The sequence below is a fragment of the Aethalodelphis obliquidens genome, unplaced genomic scaffold (assembly GCF_003676395.1).
Source record: "Aethalodelphis obliquidens isolate GAN/ISIS:26980383/991018 unplaced genomic scaffold, ASM367639v1 scaffold25, whole genome shotgun sequence".
Lineage (NCBI taxonomy): Eukaryota > Metazoa > Chordata > Mammalia > Artiodactyla > Delphinidae > Aethalodelphis > Aethalodelphis obliquidens.
The window spans coordinates 21,595,792-21,622,284 of NW_020837969.1; positions in this window are offsets into that span (position 1 = coordinate 21,595,792).

A 26,493-nucleotide genomic window follows, 5' to 3' on the forward strand; every position below is an offset into this window, starting at 1 on the left:
ACACTACACTGGAAAACAGTTAAAATGGTGCCTTTTGTCATGTATATTTTAGCACAATAAAAAACTAATCACGATCTTTTGATAACAAAACTCTCATCATCAAAGTAGGTTGTCAGGTCAAAAGCAATTGATCCAAAAACAGAAGCTACATTATTTCCAGACCTACCATGGAATGTGCCTTCTGAAGCCAAACCCATTTCACCCAGCATACTTACCACTACATGTGCCCGAAGGTAAAAGAAACATCCCCTCTGGACAAACACACTTATAGCCCTTGGGATGGACGGGGGACAGGAGACATAAGTGGCTGCAAGAACCTGGAACGCATGCTGGGTATCTGCCTGTTTTAAAATAAAAACAGGTACAATTAGGTTGGATACAATTTCAGATGTATTTATCCAAACTAGTTCAAAACCTAAGACTCAAGGGGCGTTAAGGCATTTTTGCTTTAAGAGGATCCCAATATACTTGTTACCCTCTAGGTTAGGCAGGCTGACCTTGAACTCCTGGAGCCCCGTGTCTTTCAGACAGTGACAATGACCTCTCTATATGAAGCTTGGGCCAAGAAAGCTTCAACCAACAGCATCTTCCCCCTTGGAGTTAAGACAAAATGGCTGTCTAATTTGCTGATAGGAAGTAAATAGTGGTTCTAGGCTCTCCCTTTTGGTTAGTTTCTTGGACCCATTGAAGAAGCATTATCTGAGTTGAAGCTGACATACAATTTCAGATTAACAAGCTTTTAACTCCTAGTCAATGAACATTTGACTTCCTCCTATAAACAGGATGTTGGGCTTGGTTCCATCTTCTGTTATCAATTGACGTGTCGGTGAGGAAGCTATTCTAGCCCCTCTGTGAACAGCGTATTCCCCGTTTTGTGTATCTCAGAGGTTTTGTGTATTAAAATTCTGGTTGCTACATTAGACAAGAGCCAGGTACATGCCTGGAATGAGTTTCCCAGCAGATATTTTTGTTCCGTTCATCTTACTCAGAAGTCCTGGATAGGTCTGGAATGATACTCAGAACATTTCCCCCCCAAATAGCAAGTTCCAACAGACGGAGGGAGTAGTTAGGGGGTTTCCGTTCAGTATGCGTTCTGCTTCATGAGCATTTTGAAAGCAAGCGATAACTTACTCTTAGGCTGCTGGGATTTGTGGAGCACCGAGAAGGCAGATATGGAAGCATTTAGCAGCACCACTCTCTCCTGCGGGTTGCGGGGTGAAGCATGAAACAGCTGTAGTTTATTTGTCCAGAAGAAAGAGTTCTCAAATACAGCCAGTCCCACTGGATCTTCACCTTCCAAGAAGACCTTGGGGAAGGTGTGCCTCCCAGCTCCATCCACGTTCACCGTCTCTATGGACTGAAGGGTGAGAGGGTCTCATGAGGGCAGGGCAGTGTTAGCAAGAGCGGCTGACCCCCTTAGCGCACCTCAGTTTCTTGGACACTGATTAAACACCTTTATCTGATATCAACTGGATAGAGATGAACTTATCTTGGGATCCACAGAGGCTAATGTCAAAGCCAATGGATTGGGCTGTTTCTTATATAAACTGGAGTCACGTATGTTGTACAAGTAGCCACTGTAACTTAGCGGCTGCATGCAGACAGTGTACCAAATCCTTCCACTACATTCCCCAACCATCTTCTGAGGTAGACATTCTCTCTTTTCAGAGAGGGCAGTGGGAGCTCAAAGAGGTACCCTAAGTAGCCAGAAACCACAGCTGGAAGAAATAGGCTTAAAACTACAACTTCCAAACCTATGTTTTCAGCCCCCATGTCCTACTGGTCTTTTAGTTTGATGGTTCCAAAAATGAGAAAGCATGAACTGTAATATGAAGACCTAGAAATGTGAGTACAAGACACTGAAGTACTTAAGTAACTGCATGCTTTCAAGGAAGAGGTCTGCCATTGTAAAATGTTTTGTATCCCAGGTACCACACAGAACATAACCTAGACTACCAGGAAATTCCGGTGCTGAGTTTGACTGTAGAGAGTTTAAGAAAGTCACACTAAGTCTCCCAACCTACGTTGATACAGTCTGGTTCTACTTGAAGATTCTGTGCTCTTCTCAGTTTTCATGGCCAGAGATATTTTACTAAGACGATGCAAGACATAAGAGAACTCTGTACTTACCTACAGTCATACCAAGCCCCTGCTATATGGGTTTACCTTTTTCTGACCCATCGCAGTACCTCTTTATATGCACTGATCCAGTAGAGCCTGCCAGCCACGTGGTCTAGTGTCAGCCCTGAGGGTTCCTCCATGTTCACCACTGCCAGCACCTTCCTATCAGAGCCATCCATCCCTGCCGTTTCAATAGTCCTCAGGCCTTTCCCTCCTCTATTTACCCAGTACAGGTACCTGAGAAAGGCAAAGGCACAAGTGTTAAGAGAATCCCCTCAGGAGTGTGTATACGACTCTGACCAGCCAGGCTCCCCTGGTCTCTTGCACAGACCTCATATCATTGCACTGCTAAGAAAGCTGCTCTCAGACTCAGTAGATTTTGAAAAGTTTGGCTCTGTGGTATTCAATTTAAACTTCAAAATTAAGAATTTTTTGGAGCAAATGAGACCTAGGTTGAAAAGGTTGACGTGCTCTCATCAATTTAAATATCTAGGATAACCAATGATTTTGGATATATCCCAAAAGAAGCGCTACTTACTTCTTTGCAGGAAACACTATTAGCTGCTCTGGCACAAGATCCTTTTCCAGGATTCTGACGTAGCCTCTGCCATCACTTAAACCAGCACAGATGACCCTGGCAAAGCTGCTAGCCCAATACAACTGTCCCGTGAACCAGTCCAAAGAGATACTGTTGATTGCTTTAAGTTCTGGGGATACAGGAGACAGTATTATGTTTCTCTGTTCCTCTATATCCACCTTACCTTGAAAAAAGAGACTCAGACAAAATTTGTCTACATCTTCTGATTTCAAGCCATACAATAAGGCAACACAAGGAATGAATGAGAGCCACAGCTGTGTGAGGTGTTTCCAGTATACAGTGGGCAGTAAGGAAAGAGTAAGACCTCAGCAGAAGCATAACTAAGAAATCCAAGAGAATGAGACCTCAGTTTGGGACAATATTCATTATAGAAGTCTCCGGGGAACTGTTACTGAATGCTACCTCTTAACTGCTATCAGAGGGTTTCTGTGTGCCCAGGACTATGCTAAGCACTTCCTTCCCTGCACTGTCCAACACAGTCCTCACACTAACCCAGTGAGACAAGTGCTATTACCTTCATCTTATAAACGGTGGCTCAAAGGAGTTAACAACTTGCTCAGGGTCACACACCTAGTTATGGGGCTGAGACTAACCCTGGCCAGAGCCCACACCCCCTTACTTCCAGTACTGCCTGATAGCAGTCTCATCTCAGGTTACGCTCCACAAAGCTCCTGTAGAACCAAACTACACAGACTTAGCTCAAATCAAATCGCATGATTCATGACAAGTGAGTCACAGAAGATGTCCAGATGAACACACATGCTTCTTACATTATGTTCAAGTAGCTTGAAGAAGCTAGGGCTCTTGATATTAAGAAAGATACCTGGATAGAGAGGAACAGAGTTCGGCTTCCCAAGAACAAACATATTTAAGACTTCATCCACCCAGAAGTACATACTTCTCTCCAGATCATATGCAACTGAAGTAGGCCTTGATTTTATAGGTACCAGAGTCTCATAGATGCCTGTTCTTCGATCCAGTACACCAAGTTCTCTGTCTGCTGCGATAAGAATTTTAATAGCATCATCTGCAATAGAAGTAGAAGGAGTGACATGTGACTATGAAACTTTCTTTCACACCGTTCTCCTTAACTAAAGATGTTGGCTTATGGCCCATGCCAAAACCTACTTATCCCTGAAGTCTGGACTAAGGTGGATCTAGAGGAGACCTGGCTGGCCACGTGAAGCCTCAGTTCCTCCTCTGAACTCCAGCACACTGAAATGAATCTTTGGAACTTTTCTGCCTGATTTCAGATTAAGCCCTTCTCCCCTAGACAGAGGTCCTCTGCATGCCTTGTATACAGCAGCCAAATTAAGTGTCCCATTGTGAAAGCAGCACAGGACAAGTTAAGATCATCAATTGGGTCTCTGGAGCACCTAGCTGTAGATCCTGCAGAGAAACTAAATCATTGTAAAGACACGTAATAGGAACTGACACTCAAAATTGATCAACTAATGTTATAATACTGATAGCAGCTTCCTTATGGAAAGAGTCGAATCACCTCTAATACCAGACCCTGAAGTGAATCGTCTATATCACTCGTACCTATAAATGCTGCTAAGAATAGAGCACGAGCTAGGCTTTGCTTCTGGTATTGAAACTCACCTGTAACTCGACAGTCGGTGCCATTGTGGAGCTGGTAACCTCGAATACACCCGCAGGAGTAAGACCCTGCTGTGTTATGACACAGCTGGCCACAGGGGCTGTATGCCATAGAGCACTCATCCACATCTGATGATAGACAGTCGGAAATTAGAGAAGAACAAGGAACAATCTCAAGTACTTTTGTTCTTTTGGGCCACTTTTCAGATACTCATGGAACGTGTATCAGGTGGAGATCACTCTGTGGTGCTGGGACAGAAAGTCCCTGCCTCCATGGAATTCCCACAAATGTGAATATATTTCAGCAGAACCGTCAATACAGGGACCCTAGATGTGTGGCTGCCACAGAATACTTAGTTCTGTTACCCTAGCAACATTCCTGGGGACAAGCCCCTTGCCAAGCCAGCCAGGGCCTAATTCAGAATGAGTGGCAAGGATGTGGAGAAATCAGAACCCGTGTGCGTCGTTAGTGGGAATGTCACATGGCACAGCCGCTGCAGAAAACTGTGTGATGGTTTCTCAAAAAGTTATCCGTAGAATTTACCATGTGACATAGCAGTTCCACTTCTGGTATATACCCAAGAGTACTGAAAGCAGGGTCTGAAACAGACACTCGCCCGCCAGTGCTCATAGCAGCGTTGTCCACAATAGCCAAAGGGTGGAAGCGACCCAAGGGTGCATCAACAGTCATCCCTCGGTATCCACAGGGGACTGGTTCAGGACCCCCTGTGGATACCAACATCCATGGATGCTCAAGGCCCTTATGTAAAATGGTGTGGTACTGCATATAACCTATGCACACCCTCCCATATACTTTAAATCATCTCTAGATTACCTAGAATCCCTAATACAATGTAAATACAATAGTTGCTAGCAGGCAGCAAATTCAAGTTTTGCTTTTTGGAACTTTCTAGAATCCCTCACACACACCCCAGTATCTTCAATCTGCAGTTGGTTGACTCTGCCAATGTGGAACCTGAATATACAAAGAGCAAACTGTATACATACAAGGAATATTATTTGGCCTTAAAAAAGGAAGGAAATTCTGATATATGCTACAACACGAATGCACCTTAAAGACAGGCCAAGTGAAGTTAGCCAGACACAAAATGACAAACACTGTATGACTCCACTTATATGCAGTACTAGAACAGGTAAATTCATAGGCAGAAAGTTGATAAAGTTCAGCAGGGAGGTGGGACAGAGTTATTGCTTAATGAGTACAGAGTTTTGTTGGGGATGATGAAAACGTTCTGGAAATGGATAGTGTGATGGTTGCCCAACACTGTGAACGTACATCAAATTGCACTTAAAAATGATTAAAATGGTAAATTTTATGTTACTACACTAAAAAGTTGTAAAGATGAGCCTAATGAATTCTGACCTCCACAGCTCCAACCATCCGGCTGTAATCGCCATCCGGTTCCACATGAACACTGGACACCCCAGGCTGTGTCCCTGCACTGCCCCTCACAGCCCCCATTGGCCAGAGAGCAGTTTTTCCCTGGTAGAGACAGGACAGTGGTCACTACAGTTGAACATGGTAAAGAGCAAACGTTTTATAAACCACACTGTGTCACAACCCTACACACTGGCCACTGGTTAAAGATAACTTTTGACCCTGCTCTCTTACCTAGGAAACTGGAGGCTTTGGGGGAAGACCAGAGAAGAGGGAAAGTTAGGAATCCTGGAGCAGGGGAAAGGGGAACGGTCTGGACCATTTCAAGTGTTTGTGTATTGTTCACCCGTGGAGGAACCAGCGACCTCTTTTCTATTTTCTCCAGAATTTATGGAGAGCTGGTACTCTTAGCTCAGCAAGTGATATGATAATTTACTAATCCCAATGAATTATCTATACAGGACCAGAAACCTGTATTTTGTGTCCCACTGTTTATGCTTTTAATATCTCTTATTGTGTCTCCTTCATGAAAAGCTTCTTTCACGGCCTTTAACAGCACTAAAGAGCTTTCATCATAATGTCTAAGACCAGATTTGGGGGGAAATAAGAGACAGATGACCAAATGACTGGGGACAGATACCCACTCTCCCTCTGCCCCAGCTGGAACCGACAGTGATTTTCATAGTGAGAACCACAAGGGTTTACAAGTCAGAGCTGCCTGCTCAGAGGCAGGAGAGTCTTCCTCCGTCCTTCTTTGGTTAAATCCTTAGAGAATCTACGTTTTTGTCTTGAACAAATGATTTGCCTCTTTGTGGCAAAGTTTATGTTCCTTATTACAGAATTTTAGGAGCCATGGAGTTTGAGGGCTTTAGCTAGTCTATTTCCATAAAGCTACAAAGTGAGAATGGCCCTCAATTTTTACAGCTCAGGTAATATTTGCTCACATTCAGGAGACCAAAGCCAAGGGCTGGAACTTGCAAAATATAAGGGATCCATCACTGAAGGATAATTGCTTCTGGAGGAGTTTGAGCCCAAGTGTTGTTTCAGAGAGGAGACCCCCATGTTAACTAAGGCCCTGAGTTATTTCACTTACTCTCCCTCTCCCATGTTGAGCCAAGCAATTGACTTCTTACCACACGTAGTGGGTTCATCGGTACCATCTGTACAGTCCACGCTCCCGTCACACATCAGGGATTCTAGGATGCATTTCCCCTCATCACATCCAACCGTGCCTTGTGGACAGGAAGCTGTGCGGGAAGTTAAGCATTCCTTTTCATTAATACTTGGGGTGGTGGTAAAAAATAGACAACTCTTATAGTGGGTCAGGAAGGTAGCAGTATTTCCATAACCCAAGGCAAGTCTAGGTAGGAAAGGAAGTTATCTTTTTAAGCAGAGTAATCAGGAACTGGGACTTAAGACTTGATAGCAACTACGTTAAGACATCAGGGCACTAGATTGAAATCGTATTAAAATTGAACTGAACTAGTATTAAATAGTTCTAACTGAAATCGTATTTAAGTCAGATAACACTAGCCCTAATAGAAGTATTCTCTTAAGAAACCAGGTTATAAATTATTATTAAAATGTCAGAATCGGAACACATTTGATATTGCAAATTTAACTCTGGGAAGAAAGAGTGAATGGAATTGTGGTTCACCCAAAAGTCGGAGGTTCCACTACACTGTGTACTGAGGGTAAAAAAGGGACTGTAGCATTCACCAAGTTTTTTTGGGGGGAGCGCTTTCTTTTTTTAGTGAGGAATGTTCCCCTTCCATATTCACTACAGAAGGATGCAGGAGACTTCCTTCGGATACTGGTGCTCAGGTGTTCTGTGCGTTGGCCAGACTTGAATAGTGGAAACATTCTAGGCAATGCTTAGAGTGTCCATTGCAGACTTACTATTTAAGCACTGCTTTACGTTTCCATGGATAAGACAATCTTGGTTATTGCTAGGAAACATCCCGTGTTTAGATACAGGATGTCAGTCTCAGTCGTAGGAATTAAAACACGACTTGCAGAAAGCAGCCCACATAGTCCAACCTTCCCTTTAACAAAAGGTGGGGCGAGGGGCAAGACTCACCACAGCCCTCCTCGTCTGAGGAGTCCCCACAGTGGTCGATGCCGTCACACCGCCAGCGGTCCAGGACACACACCTCGTTCCTGCACTGCCACTGCCCAGCCAGGCACCGGTGCCGGGGGCAGTGCGCTTCCCCGAACCCACCTCCACAGTCCTCATCTACATCACAGGGTTCCCAGGCATCACGGCACTGAGGATCTCCTGGACACTGGATTTTTGGGTCTGGACATGCCGTCATTCTCTCTAAAAGGCAGGAGTTGGCTTGGTGAGGTAGAACCCCTGTACCACGGCCTTGTTTATTTAGGGATTTGTGGTTTGCTCATGAATTTAATCCATAGAAAACCAAGAACAGAAAGGAGGGGAGCCATGGGAGAGGCGGCCACAACTTTGTATTCTGAAGTCTCACCCCAAATAGGTTTTTTTAAGTCAATAGAGCTAATAATCTTCTTAATTTTAAGTAGTTTTGGAAAATGGAGAAGAGATGAAAACAGTTACCCGTAATACCAGAGACAATTTAATGTCTGGGTTTAGCATGCATGCGTAAGGCTGTTTAGTGACGGGCTTGTTTCACTGTTGATGTTAATCAATGCAGCTAATAAACAGAGAGTGTCACTGAAAGTAAAAATAAGTTGTACGTACCACAGTTAACCTCATCAGAGCCATCTAAGCAGTCACTGACACCATCACAAAGCCAGTGAATGGAAATACATCTCCCATCATCACACTGCCAGGCCTGTGGGTGTCCGTGACATACTTCCTCTGCAGGCAGTGGCGGTGTCCAAGAAGAGGCAGAAAGGAAGAGGTGTTTGTCAGGGCACTAGCAGCTTTTAAATTTGGATTTCATATTAAGTACTTTCATTAGCAAAAGAATAATTAATTCCTGATTTGCCGCTGGAGTCAACCCTAAACTTGCCTGTCCTTTTCACATTACTTCTGACAATATCCCTCAGTACCCCTACCTTAGGGACAATCACCTAGCATATCGATAAACATCTCCTGCCATTATTCTAGAACGCCGTTGTCCAGTAAAACCTTCTGTGACAACGGAAGCCTTTTACATCTATGCTGTCCAGAATGGCAGCCCCCAGTCACACGTGGCTATTGAGCAGTTGAAATGTGGCTAGTATGATACACAAACAAATTTTTAATTGTATTCATTTAAATAAATTTAAATCCTCACATGTGGCTAGTGGCCCCTGTGTTAGTCCAGTTTTATGAGTTCACTTCTCTGAATTCCTTTGGTGTTTGAGATGATTAAGATCTATGGCAACCTGCGAACTGGGGTTTGGGGTTTAGTAAGACGTTCAAGTATTTCCACTTAAGTCTGCCTACTGGCTGAAGCTAGTAAACTTGGGGAGCTGGGCTAAAGTGTATGGGGGTCCAAGCACAAGGCATTTCTGCAAGTCTGAAATTTTACTGTAACCTGTAATAGTACACATTTTGATATCCACGGTTTCATGTTAAAGTAGTTACAGTAAGTGACCACCCCAGGAATGTGCGTGAGGGGTAGCACTCACCAAGCGCTTATGGGGGTTCTCCTCTTTTAATGAGGAAAGTTCCCTTCCACATTCACTGCACAGGGAGGCAAGGCACCTGGTGAGAGGCTTTCCTCACATACAGGTGCTCTGGCCTCCCTTCTGGCGTTTTGAGCTCTCTTAGCACAGAGAATTACTTGAACTTTATTTCAGGAAGATATTTACCAAATGGTTGATTTCTGTTGGTTTTATAGTTCCTGTCCCCAGTTTGAAAGCTGTTTTTTCAGTTGTATAAAATCTCTAAGCATATAAGAGTTGAACTAGTTTATTGTATATAAAAGTAATCGTGTGCACTGGGGGCTGCAGGGGTTTCCTATAAAGGAATCCTCGTATTATTCCAGTTTGAGTAACGCTGTCATAGATGTTTAAGTCTGAGTTTAAGATGAGGAGCCAGACCTTTGCTGGATTTTTCCATCCCAACTCGCCCTCCACACCTGTTTGGACAACAGTGCTGCCAACAATTGAAGAAACATGCCTGGCTTTCCCCGCTGCAAGCCTGCAACAACGCAGAGCACCCAGCATTTCCGAACACCCCCTAAGAGGGTGAAAACCGTGGGAACTGTCAACCAGGCACGTAGCAACAAGGGCCAGGTGTGGGTGAGTGCATGATACACAGCAGGACACGGCGGTGAGACCACTTACCACACTGCTCGTCCGCCCCATCCGGGCACTCCTGCTCTCCGTTGCAGAGCCAGGCCACAGGAATGCATCTCCCACCACATGCAGCTTGCCTCGTCATCTGACACTGTATTTCATCTGCAGTGAAGGACCAAGCAGCAAAAAGCCATGAGAGTTCTTGGATTCCTTGGGTCCAGGAGACCTTTTCATGTAAGCTGCTTTCACTGTTCTGTTTGGAAGACCTTCCTTCAACTATTATCTAGGAGAACGCTAGGGGGTTCAGTACCCTGAAAACCCATGCAGGTTTGCCATGACGATCCTTGGGGACCATTCTTTCTGATGCTGTGGAATTGTTGCTGGAGAGCTGTCAATCTCCTCCCTGTTGTCTTGTTAGAATGGCTCAGACTTACACTTGTGCTTAAAAAGATACAACTATCTTCTAGGCCTGATTCGGTCTTACAGACTCAGAGTATGAAGCGTTGCAAGTTTAGAGGTCTAGGCTCAAAGCACTTGACTTTAGTTTCCTTTTAGACATGGGTCGATACAGCTTCAAATGAAGTTACGGTTTGGGGTCCTACATGCCATCTTTATAAGAATACCTCTAATAGCCTGGTTATAAATACTTAAGTTTTCCGTTATTTGCAGGATACTGATTTATATTATCAGCTTTATTCAAATCATGAACTTGTGTTTCTCAACCCTGAACGATTAATGGTCAAAAATAAGCCTGTTATGGATGTGGTGCTCAGAGAAGGCCTGATTATACTTACATTACTATTTTGCCTAACTTTCAAAGAGAAAAAGCCAATCCTTGGTTCCGAGAAAACATAAGCCACATGTCCCATTTGGCAGAAGTCTCCGTAAGACGCAGTGAAGACCCAGCAATCCTACCCCAGGGACAGTGTGTGCATACGGGATGGAAAGTCGTGTGCAAAGCTATGTGATGGGAGTTGACAATGGAAGCCCACCGCGTAGACTACACCTTCTTTGGTAAGGAACCAGACCTCAGTCTTACTTGCATCCCTCTAAGATAGTGCTTTTAGCATAGTTACTCAGTGTTTGATTTTAAAAGGCTGGCTTATAATTTGCATTATAAACGAAAGACTCAGGAGGCACTGGTTATTAATGAATAGCTAACAACTTTGCCAGCTACTCACATACCATCTGGGCAATCCCACTTCACTTGACCAAAACCATTCAATTGCGAACAGGTGAGGTCAGCAACCCCTCAGACCCCAGGCTCAGTCATCAGGCTAATTACTAGGTTGGAGTTCTGGTTAGACCACCTACTAACATCACCTCGGGAGAGTTACTGCCTCCCTCTGGACCTCAGTTTTTCTTGTCTGTAAAGTGAGGCTAGTAAATAAGTGGTTCTAAGAGGAAAATGCAAGGATTAAAAGAGTACAAAGTCACTGGGCACAATACCCACCAAACAAATGCTCCCAAAGTGTTAGTTCTTCTGCTACCTCTTCTAGCAGATCCTTCCAGAAGGGTCCCAGTTAGGGCTGCAGTCAACCCTCAAAGACTCACACTGCTAGGCGAGGCCCACCTGGAACACTATTTGCCCTGGTGATTCTCAGTCTGGAGACCCAGTGTGCACATGGATTCTGAACACCATCTGTAGATGGGTCTCAAACATTACTTTTCAAATTTAGGTACATACTTGCTGTGAATAAATTTAAAATGTATTTATTAATCTATTTACATATTAAGTTCATGGTAGCTTTCTCCGAGTCTGTCAATATACAAAGTGTAATGATCACGGGCTGTTCTACAACAGACATCACAAAGATGTCTTCATACCAGAAGGCCTGGGCGAACACTGCTTAGTGAAGAAGGCAAGTAACTTTAAACCGTGTTTCCGGGGTGGAGCAAACAGACCACCCAGGGCAAGGGCTTCCTGCCACAGAGACGCCCCACCAGGTTAGGCAAAAACCCTGAGGGTCAGAATCCCTCCTGGAGGGCAAACAGCTCAGAGACTAAGTGACATCTCCTCCAAACCAGTTAACAGTACCTTGACCAACAACGTGTCTGCATGAGTTAAAAAATGAGTTAAAATCTGCCTCCATCCATGAGGGCCAATTGGGAGCACCTGTCAGGAGAGATGGGCAATCCTGCAGGCCAGGTCGTTTGACAAACACTGGGCACCTCCTGCACCTGCCCAGGTCACCAGCCACCAGCCCTACGGGAACTCAGGGTGTCTCAGTCACCCTGGGACCCCAACTCAGCTCTCCTCTGCCTTGGGGTCCGCCTACACCTGAGTGGTATTAACAAGCGCGCTGGAAGTTGTTTGCTAATCGCACCTGGGCCCAAGCTCCGTTTCCCCCGTGCTGTTTCTGGAGGGAAGCACCTCTTCCCAAGGTCCCGGGCCTCCAAGAGGCTAAATTTGCTGCCTGGTTAAACCTAGGGGGCGGGCCCATCAGAGACCAGGGCTAGAAAGCCAATCCCACTCCCTTGGATGTTGGGGAAAGGAAGAACCTAGAAGGGAGCGTGCGCCCTGCCCTCAGGTGCGGAAGGAGCTTCTTTTCTCACCGGCCTGAGGGCCAGAGAGGAAAAGACATCCGATCCATCCGCTGAGCCCACCCACCAGGGAGGCTTGTTAAGGAGTAAAGGGCTGAGAAGCAGGGGGCCCCTCCAGACGGTCTAGCCTCGCCCTCCCAGGCAAAAGGTCACCGCAGGACGGGGGACAAGCCGCGCACACCCAGCGAGGGCACCCCAAGCTCTCCTCCGCCCCCGCCCGGCAGCCGGGCAGCCCCGCGCCCCGCAGCCTGCAGAGCGGGATGCGGTCCCTCCCGGGCCGCCCCACCCGCGGGCCCCACTCACCGGTCGCGGAACCCCCGAGGCCGCCCAGCGCGGCCAGCACGGGCGGCAGGAGCCGAAGGAGCGACCGGAGTCCCATGGCCGCGAGGAGACAGCGCGGGGACCCGGGCGCGAGGCGCGCTGCGCGAGGCCGCCGCGGGCTGGCTGAGCGCACTGGCCGCCCGGGCGGCTTTAGCTCGCGCTCCCGCCGCGCACTGGGAACGCCGGCGCCGGTGGGCGGGTTGCGCGGGGAGTTGGCCTCTCCAGATCCCAGAGAAGAGCTGCCGGGAAGGAGCGGGGCTGTAGACGGAGCTGGGGTGCCTCGCATGCCTTTCCTCCGGGGGTGCTCAGCGGCCACGAGTGCCTGGGGCCTGGGACCTGGCGCCCCTCCTGCAGTGGGACAGCAGACGCTCAGCTGATTCAAAGCCCTTGCCACACTTAAGGTAGGGACGGTCGACAATACTTAAAGCTTCTCAAACTTGTTTTTTAAATTGAAGCATAGTTGATTTACAATGTTGATTTCTGCTGTACAGCAAAGTGATTCAGTTATATATATATATATACCTTTTATATCCTTTTCAATTATGGTTTATCAGAAGATATTGAATATAGTTCTGTGTGCTCTACAGTAGGACCTTGTTATCCATTATACATAATAGTTTGCATCTGCTAACCCCAAACTCCCACTCCATCCCTCCCTTACCCCTCTCCACCTTGGCAATCACAAGTCTCTTCTGTTTGTGGGAGTGTTTCTGTTTCCTAGATAAGTTCATTTGTGTGATATTTTAGATTCCACATGTAAGTGGTATCATATGGTATTTGTCTTTCTGACTTATTTCATTTAGTGTGATAAGCTCTCGTTCCATCCACAGTGCTGCAAATGTTACTGAACCAGAATTGGGTCTGCTTGCTGGGGGCAGTAAAGCCAACCTACTATTTACTGACACCTGGTTGTGGTGAAGGACCGCAGAGCATTTGTTGCAGGGCCAAGCTAGGAGTCCGGGCCAGCTAGTGCTTAAAAGACCCAAACTCCCTGAAGGCTTTCAGGGAACGGGTTTTAAAGACAGGATGAGGGAGGGGTGTTGTGGGGTGTGTGATCAGCTCCTGGACATTCTTCTGATTGGTTGGTGGTGAGGTAATCAGGATCAACATCATCAACCTGGTTCCAACTGGTCTGGGGTTTAAGTGCTTGTGGGCAGCATACAGTTAACTTCTCCCACCTGGCGGGGGTTTCAGTAGCTGCAAAACAAATGGTGTGGCTCAGAATAGGATCTATAGCCCTAGAGGAGGAACTTGACTTTGTTTAATGGCTAAACTATTATTATTTTGTCTTGCTTGACTGTTTTCCTTTCTCTGCATTTTCTCATTTCTCTGACTAAATACACTCTGACTAACATGGGGTGGGGGATTGTTCTGGGAAGGCCCCATAGGGTCCCGTTGGGTTCCACAAATGGCATTATTTTGGTTCTTTATGGCTGAGTAGTATTCCACTGTATGTGTGCACCTCATCTTCTTTACCCATTCATCTGTCAGTGGACGTTTAGGTTGCTCCCACGTCCTGGCTATTGTGCATAGTGCTGCTATGAACATAGTAGGGGTGCATGTATCTTTCTGAATTACAGTTTTATCAGGATATATGCTCCGGAGTGGATTGCTGGATCATATGGCAACTCTATTTTAGTTTTTTGAGGAACCTCCATACTGTTTTCCATAGTTGCTGCACCAACTTACGTTCCCACTGACAGTGTAGGAGGGTAACCTTTTCTCTGCACTGCATTTGTTATTTGTGGACTTTTTAATGATGGCCATTCTGACCGGTGTGAGGTGATAGCCCATTGTAGTTTTGATTTGCATTTCCCTAATAATTAGTGATGTTGAGCATCTTTTCATGTGCCCGTTGGCCATCTGTTTACCTTCTTTGGAGAAATATCTATTTAGTTCTTCTGCCCATTTTTCGATTAGACTGTTTGGTTTTTCTTGTTTTTGTTGAGTTGCATAATCTGTTTGTATATTTTGGGAATTAAGTCCTTGTTAGTCCCATTGTTTGCACATATTTTCTCACAGTGGGTATGTTGTCTTTTCATTTTGTTTATGGTTTCCTTTGCTATGTGAAAGCTTGTAAGTTTGGTTAGGTTCCAATGTTTATCTTTGCTTTTATTTTTATTGCCTTGGGAGACTGACCTAATAAAATTTATGTCAATTTATGTCGGAGAATGTTTTGCCTATGTTCTCTCCTAGGAGTTTTATGCTGTCATGTCTTATGTATAAGTCTTTAAGGCATTTTGAGTTTCTTTTTGTGCATGGTATGAGGGTGTGTTCTCACTTCATTGATTTATGTGTGGCTGTCCAACTTTCCCAACACCCCTTGCTGAAGAGGCTTTTTCACATTGTATATTCTTAGCTTCTTTGTTGAAGATTAATTGGCTGTAGGTATGTGGGTTTATTTCTGGGCTCTCTGTTTCGTTCCATTGACCCATATGCCTGTTTTTGTGCGAATACCACACTGTTTTCTATATGACTGTAGCTTTGTAGTATTGTCTGAAGTCTGGGAGGGTTTGCTTTCTGCTTTGTTCTTTTCCCTCAGGATTGCTTTGGCAATTCTAGGTCCTTTATGGTTTCATATAAGTTTTAGGATTATCCTAGTTCTGTGAAAATGTCATGGGTAATTTGATAGGGATCACATTAAATCTGTAGATTGCTTTAGGTAGTATGGTCATTTTAACAATATTAACTCTTTCAAGCCAAGCGCATGGGATATCTTTCCATTTCTTTGGATCATCTTTGGTTTCCTTTATTAGTGTTTTATAGTTGTGAACATATAAGAACTTTCACCTCCTTGTTCAGGCTTATTCCTAAGTTTTTTTGTTGCTGTGATTTTTGTGTGTCCACAAAACACCTGGAAACCTCCTGAATATGCAGACTCTGGTCCTGCTGGTCTGGGGAGGAGCCTGACCTTCTAATAGACTCTTAGGTGATGCCTTTGTTGCCAGCCCTCAGACATCACTTTGAAAAGCAAGGGCTTGATAGCCCCAAACTGAGGGCATCACTGTGACTCAGACCCCTGGGCTCCTGTCCTAATGGACCCCTCGCTGCCTCCTGTGTTCCCGCTTGGGCAGTACAGGCCTTCTTGACCCCGGGTCTGTAACGACAGCACTGAGATTGCAGTCCTCTTCGGCTGGTGATCAGCACACTGTAAATACAGGGTAACAAAAGCCCTAAAAAACACTATTCCCCTTTCAGCCTGTGTCACAGCCAGGAGGGGAATGCCTTAACAAGCAATTGGACATGGACGTGTATCAAATTTAATGGGTATGAACTAGAGTCGAGCATAATCCCTGTAGGATGGTAGACTTACAGGACTGGAAGAATTTAGAGGTCATTTTACCCACATGCTGCCATTTAGGGATTAGACTGTGGATAAAAGTGAGACCATGTGACACCTTCCAGGGAGGCACAGACCACCCTCTCACCCCCTTACTTAGCTAAGCTGTGACATTCCTTCTTTCCAGTCTACTGAGAGAAATAAGTGTCAGATTCTTGGAGAGAACACGATGGAGTTTGAATTTAGAATAGAAACTGGCAAGGAACACTTATAGTGTCTGGGAATGAAAGGCAGCAGGAAAACAGCAGGAAAAAAATAGAAAAGTGAATTGCCAAGTGCCTTAGATTTTATTTGCAACACAGTACTCCAACAGCTTTCTTTTAAATCTTACCTCCTCTTCGTGTTCGCTGCTGGTCCCATCAAACCACACTCTGAAGACTTTAGAATGCCATATGCTCTGGAGCTTTCTTTAAAGTCACTGTATGCTCTGATTGCATAATCCAATTAAAAGGACCCTTCTGCTTTTAACAAAAATCTAGATGTATCGATTTCTACTGAAATGTTGCTGCTTTGGAACCAGCTTGTTTGAGCTGCTTAATGATGTTCAGTGACACAGTAACTCAGAGGTATAAGAATATAGACCAGTTTTCCTCACTGGTCCTCAAGAAAGCACTGAAGCTAGTGGTAAGGTACCTGACACTGCAGTACCGTAGACCTGCGTTCAAATCTCAACTAAACAAGATTATATAGACACAGAAATAGCAGCTTTATTGTTGTTATAAACAGCCAGCATCAGCTCTCAACGCATACCATCTGAGGAAGCCCCAGACACAGGTGATAGAAATAATAAGTAATATAAATAAGACTTTTATCTCTAAATTATTATATTCTCCTTGTCAAATGTTTTAATCCAGGTCATATAATGACAAGCATTAAAATTCACACCTTCCTTGAATTCATTTAGCAAATTGTCAAACACCTTCTCTGTTCCAAGCACTGTCCGAGGCACTGAGGACACAACAGGGAGCAAAACGAACAAAACTACGTCCCTTCATAGAGCGTACGTTCCAGTAACGGTTCAGGGGGGCAGTGGCGTGTGCAGTTTGACAAAAAAGCAGAACAGTAGGCCTAATGATGAAAGTAATCTACGTTGTGCTCTATCTTCCAAACACCTAGGTTGAAAAAGCATTCTACCTGGAGGCATTTACCAAACCTGGAAAGGGAGGGGGAACACAGTGGTCTCAGGGGACAGAGGGACAGGTGAGAGTCCAGGGAGCCTGAAGCAGCTGGATTGTCTGGGGCGGAGTGCTGGAGAACAGGGTGCTACACAGAAAAAGAGCTTCTGCAGAGGGGTTCATTCGCTGGATTCTAAGCTGGACATGTATGGAGTGAGACTCCATGGGTACAGGTGAAGAATAACTACTGAAGAGTAGTTATAAGCTGAACAACTCCTGACCTTGACAGAGTTCAAAGACATTTGGAGCAGTTATGGAACACCTGGAACATTCTGTAGATGCCTACAAGGCCACTAGCCCTTAGTGAAGACTACTCTCATAATATTATTAAGGACACCCCCTCCAACCAAAGAGGTTTTGTTTATCAATATTTACCTGTACCTATCAATATTTACTATATCATAAATTAAAACAATTTTAAACACTTTAATTCAGTCACTATAATAAATGTATACATGTTAACATAAATGATGTATTTTTATGAAAAATAATCACATTTTCCAAAATACAAAAATGTTAATGAGAATGGTGGTGGTATTTTACATTTTTGCAAGTCCCTTTAATGAGATTAATAGAAGGCAGCTGTATTCTCATGTGGTTTTGCATTCAGTCTGTTATGATGTTGTTTTGATTACAGTATATGAAGAAAACCTGGCCTCACACAGATATGTGTTGGCCACAGAAGTATTTCACTAGCCTTTCCAGATCACTGCAAATATTTTTCTTTGATACTGTTATGCGTTCAGTAGTGCTCCCCCCAAAAAGGATATGTTGAAGTTCTAACTCCCAGGACCTCAGAAAGTTGACCTTACTTGGAAATAGGCTCTACACAGATTTAATCAAGTTCAGATGAGGGCATTAGAGTGGATCCTAATCCAGTATGACTGGTGTCCTTATAAGAGGGAAATTCGGACACAGACATATAGAGAAGGAAAACACGTGAAGGGAAAAAGACACAGAATGTTATGTGAAGTCGGAGGCACAGATGGGAATCATGCTGCACAAGCCAAGGAACATCTGGGGCCCCAGAAGCCGGAAGAGGCAGGGAAGGATTCTTCCTCTAGAGCCTTCAGAGAGAGCATGTACCTGCTGACACCTTAATTTCAGACGTGTAGCTTCCAGAACTGTGACGTAATACAGTTATGTTCTTCTAAGCCACCCAGTTTGTGGGTTGTTTATGTCAGCCCTTTGAAATTAATACAGATACCAACGCCAACATTTAAGAAATGATAATTTCTTTTTTTAAAAATTTATTTATTTTATTTATTTATTTTTGGCTGCGTTGGATCTTTGTTGCTGAGCGCAGCAGGCTTCCTCTAGTTGCGGTGAGCCGGGGCTACTCTTTGTTGAGGTGCACAGACTTCTCATTGCGATGGCTTCTCTTGTGCGATGGCTTTTCTTGTTGAGGAGCATGGGCTCTAGGCACACGGGCTTCAGTAGTTGTGGCTCGCGGCTTTAGAGCGCAGGCTCAGTAGTTGTGGAGCACGGGCTTAGTTGCTCCACGGCATGTGGGATCTTACCCGGACTTGGGCTCGAACCTGTGTCCCCTGCATTGGCAGGTGGATTCTTAACCACTGCGCCACCAGGGAAGCCCAAGAAATGATAATTTCTTAAAGGTTAGCTGTAGTGTGGAACCTGAAGCCATATCAACGAGCATTTCATACTGTCCTTATTAATATCTGTTGTCCTGTCTTGTACTTTGAGTGGATCTTCCCATATAAAACTGTAACCTCAGGTGTGGCTCATCTGGAAAATATTGGTTCATTAAGTTATGCTGATATTCCAAATGTTGACACCTTCTATTATACAATGTTTAAAAAATCGTACTTGTTAACGTCACTACAAATGTCATCAGAAACGATTTTAACTATTGGGAAGCTATCAAGCTCATGATGGTGGATTCTAATTTTACCTTGGAAGCTCAAATTCTATCATTGGGAACAAACACTGTCAGTCGTTTTCCTTGAAATGACACATACACACTGTTCATTTTTGAAGAACATGTCTGCCAAACACTTGAGGCTGAATAACCAGATGTCTATCAGTCATTCTTTCCAGTGAAAATGATATTCTGAGAAAAGAGTGTCTAGGTGTGCTTACAACTTGGACAACTGCACAAGTTTTTTCCTCCTCAAACTTTGGCATTCAGCAGCAGGGCCTATGCAAACTTCCCATGTAGTAACAGATAGTATTAAAAAGCCATGCACCTCAGGGTTAAAATGTAATAAAATTAATAATTTTTACTATTTGATTGTATCATCAAATACATGCTTAAGTGAAATAGGCATATTTTATTGGGTTGGCCAAAAAGTTCGTTCAGTTAATGTTTCATAAAGTTCTTGGTGAAAATGAAAAATGTCTTATTCTTCCTTAAGACCGAATGAACTTTTTGGCCAACCCAATAAAATTAAAAGTGTATGGCGGTAAAGGGTAAAGTGATCACTAGTATAGGTTGGTGCCACCACCTTGATTCACACAAAGGAGTCAGTGGTTTTACCAACCTTTAGTTTTTTGTTTGTTTTTTACCATCAGTGCAAATGTCAGCACACACAAAAAAGGGTGCATAATAGTTTGGTATTATTTTGAAAATAATTGACCTTATGGACTCACTGGTATCCATAGACCATCTCAAAAAGTTCTCATATCCTGAATATATAAAGAAATCTTATACCTCAATAACAAGAAACCAAATGACCATATTTTTAAAGTGGTTAAAATTTGAAGAGCCACTTCATAAAAGTAGATATGGGTGGGCACTAAATACATAAAAAGAGATTTCTGTATCTGTAGTTGTCAGGGAACTACAAATTAGAACCACAGATAAATATAGCTTACAAGCACTTAGAAAAGCTAAAATGTTTTTTAAATAATTGATAGTATGCAGTGTTAGGCAGGATGTGAAGCAACTGGAACTCTCATCCATTGCTGATAAGTAGGGGAAGTAGAACAACAAGTTTAGGAAAACAGTTTGTTTCCTATAAAATTAAACATCTACTTAATATATGACCCAGCAATCTCTCTTCTAGAGATTTAACCAAGAGAAATGAAAGAATGTGTCCATAAAAGACATTTACACTAATTTTACAGCAGCTTTACTCATTCTAGCCCCAAACTGTAATAACACAGATGTTCATCAAAAGATGAGTAGATCAACAATGTGTGGGGTACAGCCATACAACAGAATACTATTCAACAATAAAAAAGAACAGACTACTGATAGGTCCAATAATGTGGATGAATCTCAAAAACATTTGTGTTATGCAGAAAAGATAAACACAAAAGAGTATATATTGTATGGTTCTATTTATATGAAGGTCTAGAACAGGCAAAACTAGGCTATAGTTTTAGAATTTAGACCAGTGGTTGCCTGAGGCTGGTGGAATTGACTGAAAAAATATACAAGGAGGGGCTTCCCTGGTGGTGCAGTGGTTGAGAGTCTGCCTGCCAATGCAGGGGACGCGGGTTCATGTCCCGGTCCGGGAAGATCCCACATGCCGCGGAGCGGCTGGGCCCGTGAGCCATGGCTGCTGAGCCTGCGTGTCCGGAGCCTGTGCTCCTCAACAGGAGAGGCCACAACAGTGAGAGGCCCACGTACCACACACACACACACACACAAAAGTATACAAGGAAACTTTTGGAGTTGATGGAAATATTTTGCATCTTTCATGGAATGGTGATTGCATGTTGATTTGCTGAAACTCATTGAACTATTCATGTAAAATGGAGGCATTGTAAGCTATACCTAAATAGATGCTTTTTTTTTTTTTTAAGTATTAGACTCAGGTGATTTTTTTTTTTTTTTAACCTGAGTTCCAGCTTACCTTTAAAGGGTAAATAATTTGGAAGCTATTAAGACTGTTACAGCTCAGAGGAAAAAACTGAAAATAACTCCAATTTGTCTTATGAAATTAGTATAATTTTAGTACTTCATAGTAGACAAATATTACACATGAAAATGGAGACAAAAGTCTAAAGTAAATTATATTAGGTACTTAAAAAAACATAGTACTGAATAACAAGTAGGGTTTATTCTGGTAATGCGAAGTTGATTCAACGTTAAGAAGTTTATTAGTAAAATTAGTTACCTTAAAAATTGAAGGATTAATACTACATTATCCACATGATTTGTAATATATGCTCAAAACCTTCAGTGAAATTCAGCAGCCATTCCTAATTTTTTATGAGTATAAGTAAAATAGGAATAGAGAGATCTTCACAGATAGTCTAAGAACTAAATGGAAGCAGCAGCAAGCATCGTGATAAACAAGTGCTGAAACGCTGCTTTCATAGTTACTCTGCATTGTCCTGGAGATCCTAGCTGATGCAGCAAGGCAAGGAAACAAAATAAGCAGTATAATAAAGGGCTTCCCTGGTGGCGCAGTGATTGAGAGTCCGCCTGCTCATGCAGGCGACACGGGTTCGTGCCCCGGTCCGGGAAGATCCCATGTGCCGCGGAGCGGATGGGCCCGTGAGCCATGGCTGCTGGGCCTGCGCGTCCGGAGCCTGTGCTCCGCAGCGGGAGAGGCCACAACAGTGAGAGGCCCGCGTACTGAAAAAAAAAAAAAAAAAAAACTAAAAAATAAATAAAATATTTTCTTTCTTTTCTATGTCACTATATCCAAAAAACTTAATAAACACTAAGTTATACTGAAATAAGAGAATTGGCTAACATGCCTGTAAACAATATAACAGTATTTTTTTCTCTCTGCTAGCAAAAAAGCAGTTGAAATGGAAAAGCAAAAAAAATTTAGAAATAACAAAACCTATAAAATACTTAGAATAAAAAGGGTACATGATGTATATTAAAACTATAAAATCTTACCAGATTTTATTAATATTAAGTGTAATATATTAGATATATTTCTATAAATATTAATAAAATATATATGTTTTGAGATATGAAGACCTTAATTATGTAAACGTCTCTTTGATTACCTGATAAGCAATATACTCAAAATATTGGAAGACTTTATGAAACAGCCAGACAGTTTTTATGGGGTCATGCTAACCACTGCTTCTGATGTTATTGCACAGTATTTATCTCTTTACATTTCTGTTCCCTAATACCCTTGAGATTCAAGACAAGAACGTTGTCTTAATAATCTTTGAGCTCCAGCATCTAGCACATTTTTTCTATATGATAAACAAAGAATCAGTGATTGTTGTGTGAGTGAATGATTTCTAAACAGAGGAGCCAACTGTTCTCTTCCCGCTGAGGACAGCTTCCTTCTCTGACAGCTAAAAAAGCTGGTGTACAAATGCTTAACTGACCTTTGGTTTGGACCAACAAGGTGCATCTTGCAATCTCCTATTGGGGCTTCCTGAACCAATTGTCATGGTTAATTTTATATGTCCATTTGACTGGGCTAAGGGATGCCCAGGTAGCTGGGAAAACATTATTTCTGTGTGTGTCCAGGAGTGTGTTTCCGGAAGAGATTTGCATTTGAGTCAGTAGATTGAGTAAAGATCGGTCATCACCAATGTGGGTGGGCATCGTGCAATCCATATAGGGCCCCCATAGAACAAAAAGACAGAGGAAGGGTGAATGATCTTGCTCTCCTTGAGCAGGAATGTCTATCTTCCCCTGCCCTCCAAAGCCAGAACCCTGGTTCTTGTGCACTTGGACTCCAGCACTTATACCAGCAGACCCCCAGTTTTCAGGCCTTCATACTTGGACTGAATTCTACCACTGGCTTTCCTGGTTCTCCAGCTTGTGGATGGCATATCATAGCTTATCTGAGCCCCCATCATGTGAGCCAACTCCTATAATGAATCACCTCTTATAAGCCTAAATATATCCTGTTGGGTCTGTTTCTCTGGAGAACCTGGACGAATACAGCTGTGTCATGAAATGAATGGATGCCATTCTGAATTTGAACTGTGTATAAAACCAAAATCTAGACTTCAGCCCCTGGGCCTCTAGAGTTCTAGTAGGTAATTTTTTTTTTTTTTTTGCATGTTCAGGATTCTGCCTAGAAAAAATTTATATTTGTTCTCCTATTTTTATACATATGCTAATGAGACATTTGCATTTCTGGTCATATCCCAAAATTTCAACTTGTATAAACAAAACAAGACAGAAGAATCATGTAATATAATTTGCAATGGTGGACACTTAGAGTTGGGAATCTATTTATGCAGAAAAATCTAAAGTATTTTCATTCTGAAAATTTGTATTTCACTGTTTTCCTGAAATTCAGTGTCTAGTGAAAGTGAACCAATATCTTAGTAACCAGTGTCTTGCATATAGGATATACACAACAAATGTTAAATTGAATTGAACTGCTTTTAGTGATCTGCTGTTGAGGGTTTTTTCCTTAATTCTGACTTTTAAATTTAATGCCTAAACTTTCTGATCAGATCTGGAAAATAAGTGTTGTTATGAAAACTAAAAGATGCTTTATGAATTCAGTTGATTGGAAACTAATCTTTCAAAGTCTCATGACCGTCATGAGTAATAATAAATCTGCACTCACTCTCAGCTCTTGTTGATTTAAAGAAAAAAATGTTAAGTGCACCACTCTGCTCCCTATGCGGTAGGCACTTCCATAACTTTAAGGCGCACCAAGCACTGGAGATTCAAAATAATTTAAGATACACGCCCTACAACTTCCCACCCCCATCACTGCAGTGCGGTGTGATACATGTGACAGAGGGACGTATGGACGTTCTGTGAAAGCAAAGAGGAGGAAGCAGAGATGGGCCTGGATTAGGCTGATTGGGCAGGCTTCACAGAGAGCATGACATTGAGCTAATTTTTGAAAGATATGTTATCCATATGAAGAACATTCCAGGCAGACAGAATAGAAAAACACCAAGGCCTGGAGGCATGTTGTGAGAACTTGCTGTCAGTGCAGAATCACTGGAGTGAAGGTTCTCATGGGGTGATGGCCGGCACTGAAGCTGGGCAAATGGGCAGATCCCACCCAGGGCATGAAGTACCTGATGGGCCAAACCAAGGGAGGTTCTTGGGAACCTTTGGGACCATTTTTAGTAGGGAGGGGACCTAATCAAATTCACATTTTCCTAAGAACGTTTAGTATTCAAGGTATAGTTATAGCATAGTGGAATTTCTTTCCTTATGTGACTTATAAACTGGTCCTGGAGAAAATTTTCGGAGTCCAAGAAACAAAATATAAACACGTTATGTTATGGAAACATCATTAAAATAAATCCGTAGCCTTCCGGGAGGACTACTTGGATGCCTCCTCGAAACTTCCCACGAGCAGTGGTTTAAAGACGACACCTTGGCTGTCTTTTCCATAGCATCTTGGGAAGGAGAAGCCAACTGAGCCTAGGGGAGGAAGAAGGAAGGAGAGAATCAGGAGGGCTGCAGCTTGGCCGAGGCAGAGCGATTCCAATTGATAACCTGGCATTCTAAAGCCACGTCCAAGTGGGCGTACAAAGATTCCAACTAGGTCCAGGCTGAGCTGTCAAGAGGTAAAGAGGGGACCCAGCTGGGGTTATTATAGCTAGGGTTCTAATTAGATGGGGCAGTGGTCCAGCAGTTGAAGACAAAAAACCACACACACTGCAGGCTTCCCTCTCACCCCAGGAGAAGGGTAGAGCCCCCATAAACGGGATCTGCCAAGAAAGAAATGGTCTGGAGGCAAGAACCGGCAACAACTTTCATTTCAAAATCCACTAGCCATAGTCTTTAATAACATTAATGTTCACAATTAGGACCTCAAAATATATTTTGAATTATCAAAGATATATTGAAATATTGTGAAATGGCAAACAAAGAACATGCCAGTTGGAGTGAGAAGACCCAAATAGTACTATAAAACAGTACTCTGTTGGGGTTTGTTTTTCAGCCGTTTGGGATCCGGGCCCTTCCCAAGAGCACCTGAATCTCCTCGTGGAGAATTACCTCCTCCCCGTCGTGGGGTGTCTTGGTGGGGGCCAGTCCCCACCTCCCACCAGTGCCCATGGACAGAGCATTGCTCTGTGCGCCCCAGCCCAGTAGGGAGCAGGCATGTGACCCAAGCTGGGCTGATGCGTCCCGCTGGGACTTGGAATTTGGAGCCAGTAATATTCCTGATCTTGCGGGAAAGCAGTCAGTCTTTGTCCATTACATGAGGTCTTCACTGTGGGTTTTTCAAGACGCCCCTTAACAGCTGGAGGAAGTTCCTTGTATGCTTAGTTTGTTCAGTATTTTTATCGTGAAGGGGAGTTAGATTCTGTTAAATGCTTTTTCTGTGTCTATTGAGATGATCATGTGATTTTGATCCTTTGTTAATATGGTGCATTATATTGATCTACTTTCAGATGTTAAACCAATGTTTTGGGTCGGTCTCAGCCTGTTAATAGTGATGCTATGGGCTCGACATGCCTGGGGCACTCACCTGGGCTGTACTACCGAAGCAGCCCCCGCAGGCGTTTCCCAGACCGGAGCCAATGTGGGGCTGGACCGGCCCTTGTGGGTTTATTATGATTGAAGGGTGCACCTCAGCAACAGCCACAAGAGAGAGAACTTTGAGAAGACGAGGTTTATTACTCACGGGTCCTGGAGGCACAGCGAGGTCATAGCAGAGACAGCGAATGTGGATGTGGGGTTCTGCCTTTATTGAGGTTGACAGTGGGGTGCCCACGGTCTTGAGGGTTCATCCCTTATTGGTGAATTTTAAATATAAGAGCAGGAATTAAAGCGCAGGAACGGAAAAGTAGAGTCACTCAAGTGGTCAGTTATTTAAGTCACCTAGAGCTTTCTAAAAAGGGGAACTGTGTGCGTGGAGTAGCCTGGCTCTTTGTGTAGTTACGTATCTGGCAATATGTTTATTCGAGATAGCAGCCTTCCAGGTGGATGCTTGGCAATCAAAAGCTTAATGTCAGGCGCTTATAGTACAGGAAAAAAAAAAAAAAAAAAAAGCTAATGTAAGGAACGGCACCGAAAACGGAGGAGAGCTTAAACAAGCTTTATTTGGGAACGCTCCCGGGCGAGGTTCACTGGTCTGAAAGAAAGGGGCCAGAGAAGTTGCGCCTGAGTGCGGGCGCGAACGAAATTTATAGGGGTGGACGCAGGGGAGGCGCTTGCTGTGTGAAGCAGCCCCCTTTTTGGTAATCGTTCGGGTGTTGTGGCAATGTCAGGTGTCGGTTGCATCAGCCTCAGAGCCGTTGGTTCCGCCCCTCGGGGAGTGGGAAGACCGGTCGGTTACATCAGCCTCCTTGGCGGGGGGGGGGGGGG